This window comes from Vombatus ursinus, unplaced genomic scaffold (genome assembly GCF_900497805.2).
Source record: "Vombatus ursinus unplaced genomic scaffold, bare-nosed wombat genome assembly UNPS02014818.1, whole genome shotgun sequence".
Classification (NCBI taxonomy): Eukaryota; Metazoa; Chordata; class Mammalia; order Diprotodontia; family Vombatidae; genus Vombatus; species Vombatus ursinus.
The window spans coordinates 69,657,354-69,660,685 of NW_020954596.1; the positions used below are offsets into that span (position 1 = coordinate 69,657,354).

Consider the following 3,332-nt stretch of genomic DNA (forward strand, 5'->3'; position numbering starts at 1 on the left):
AAGAAAGAAAGAAAGAAAGAAAGAAAGAAAGAAAGAAAGAAAGAAAGAAAGAAAGAAAGAAAGAAATCTATTGCAATCCAGCCCACAGTTAACTGGACTGCTCTTGGTCAATAATTGTTTTTAAAGTTGAGAAGAGCAAAAGCTCATCACAGCCTGAGGTGATGAGGAAAGACATTACAAAACGAAAGAAACTGAGCTAGAGTCTGATCATTAAAATATAAATAGACAGAGAGAGGGTGATGTGGAATATCATTTTAGGCAAGATATGTGGTGTGAGTGAAAATAGGTGGGAAAACACAAGGTAGATTAGGGGGAAGGTAACTAAACTCATTTGGCAAGGGCAATAACATTCCAAAAGTGATTAATCAAAAATAAGTCTGGAAAGATCTTGGAGTCATGAATCACAGGCTAAGGAATTTTGATTTTGTCTCATGTGCTATGGGAAGGCAACCAAATGTTTGAACATGGGACAAACAGGATTAAATTGTTATGAGTTATAGCCTGTGGAATTGTTGAGGGCAGATTAGAACACAGATATAAGTTAGAAGACTTCTATGGTCGTTCAGGTATGATGTGACTGGACTAAAGTCTTCAGAAATGTATAAATGACTATAAAGTTAAAAAAAAAGTTAGCAAAATGAAAGAGAAAGAAAAAAATAGAAACAAAGAAAGAAAAAAGGAAGGCAGGAAAGAAAGACAGGGAGAAAAAAAGAGAGAAAGATGCATTAATACTATGTTGGTGAAACTATAAATTCATTCAATAATTCTAGAAAACAATATGGAATTATTCCAAAATAAAAGTTACTAAAATATTCATACATTTTATCTCAGAGATTCCACTTCTAGAAATATAGAAGACAAAAAGAAAGTTCCAAATATACCCTCAAAATACTCAGAGAAGCACTTTTTTTTGTTAGCAAGGGACTATAAGCAAAATTGATCAAAACTGATTCCTCTCAGTTGGGTAATGGCTAAGTAAAATTGTGGTACATAAATATTATGAATTTTTTTTTCTATAAGAACTGATACAGGGTGTCATAACTTATGGGTCATAAATAGATACAAATATCTTAAATATATATTTAAATGTAATTGACTTCATAATCTTTTGTATTTTATGCATTTAAAAATATTATTCTTATAAAGTGACTATAGGTTTCACCACATTGTTAAAGGTATTCATTACACAAAGTAGATGAACAAATCTTAAACTAATATGAAGAATACAGTGAGTCACGAGAAGAATTATAGGAATTGACGCAAAGTGAAGTAAGCAGACCAGGGAGAGAGAGAGAGAGAGAGAGAGAGAGAGAGAGAGAGAGAATGAGAGAAATAAGAACATAAATGGAAACAACAAAAAAACTGATTACTGTGTAGGTATAATGATCAAAATTAACTATGGAGAAGAGGCAAAAAAAAATTTAATGGCCTTCCTTTTTTGGAGAGGGAATGGAATTTCACATATGAAACAGGATTGTTGTTTTTGGTTGGCTTATTTTTTAACTTTTTTTAAATTTTTTTACTGTGAAATCTGACTTCCTAGATACCACAGCAGGAAAAGCTATATTTGGAAATAAAAGTGGTATTAAAATACTAAACTAAGAAGTAAAAAAAGAGAGAAAAAAGTAGTTTGGGATGCTTCAACCTAAATAAGATGACAACATTTGATTTTGCTAATTATTTTCTTGTCTTTATAGACCTTAATCTTCTCATCTGATATTTTAGAAAGGTTTTTGGGTCCTCTTAGTTTAGAGACAACCATCAAATCCTACAGTCTGACTTCACAAAATAATTCTCTGTAGCCATGAAACCAAACAACCAACAAAAATCCTGTAAATGAGTGTTTAAAGAAAGGGAGAGCCAAGATGTGGAAGTACAGACCTGACTGAACTCTCTCAACATTCACCTCTAAACAACTTCAAAATAACAAACCAAATCAAATATTGAAGTCAGAGCCAACAAAAGTCAGAGGAAGACATTTTTCCAGCCTAAGACAACTTGGGAGGATCACAGGAGTAGTCTGCAACAGAGGGGGGTGCACAGGCCCAGAGTGCAGCAGAAGCACCAGTAGTCTTGGAGGAGGCCATGAGGCTTAGAGCAGTAGTAGCACCTTTGGGAGCTCTCAGTCAAGAGACAGTAAGTGGGTTGGAAAATTGTTCAAAAAAGCATTACAGAGGATTCTTTTCTAGCATTGGGTGCAGCTGGCACTGATTAGAAACCCTATTGGCCATAACGTGTTCACACTTTCAGAACTGAGAGGAAAGCTTGTGATTGGTTACAGGTGATAACAGAGGTGCTGGTCACAGTTTCAAGGCTAAGAGGAGCACTAGCATTTGTAGTGGTAGGAAAGCAGGGGACGCCAAAATTCTAGGCTTAAGAAACTGGAACTTGTGACTATAGGGGAGCAAAAGCCTTTCCTGTGTAAAGATCAGAGCACAAACCAGGAAAGCAATGACCACATCTCTTTCAGGTTAACAACATCATGCAAGTACCAATAACTTGCAGACCCCCAGAACTAGCACTGAGAATAGCAGCAAGAGAAAGCCTGAAGCTTGGCACAGTGCTTACCTACCCCAAGGTGAGCAGAGCCCAACTTCAGCATAAAGTTTAGATATAAGAAATAGGCTGGAAAAATGAGGAAACAACAACTAAAATAATTTGATAATAAAAAGTTACTACAATGGCAGGGAAGACCAAGATGTAAACTTAGAAGAAGAAAATAATGTGAACACAACTACAAGCAAAGCCTGAAGGGAAAATGCTAATTCAACCCAAGGCCAGAAGGTATTCTTGGAAGAGGTAAAGAAAGAAATGAGTGGTAGAGGAAATATTTGGGAAAAGAAATGAGAGTAATGAAAGAAAATTATGAAAAGAGAATTAACATCTTGGTAAAAGAGACACAAAAATATACTGAATAAAATATCACCTTAAAGAAGAATTGGTCAAATGGAAATCGAGGGGAGGCCAATTGATTGAGGATGGCTGAACAAGTTGTGCCATATGATTGTGATGGAATACTATTGTGCTATAAAAAATGATGAGGGGGCTGATTTTAGAAAAAAAAATATGGCAAGACTAATGTGAACTAATGCAAAGTGAAATGAAAAGAACTTGGATTCACTGTTCACAGTAACAGTGTTTTAATGATGATAAATATGAAAGGCTTGGCTACTTTAATCAACACAGTGATCTAAGACAACTTCCAAAACTCAGATAAAAAATACTATCCACCTCCAGAGAGAAAACTGATGAACTCTAAATGCAAGTTGAAGTATAATTTTCTTTCTTCCTTCCTTCCTTCCTTCCTTCCTTCCTTCCTTCCTTCCTTCCTT

General features: G+C 35.1%; 1 pseudogene; it reads right to left on the reverse strand.

Annotated features, from left to right (window-relative positions):
• LOC114023827 overlaps positions 1 to 3,332 on the reverse strand; it is a 163,119-nt pseudogene that overhangs the window by 158,712 nt on the left and 1,075 nt on the right.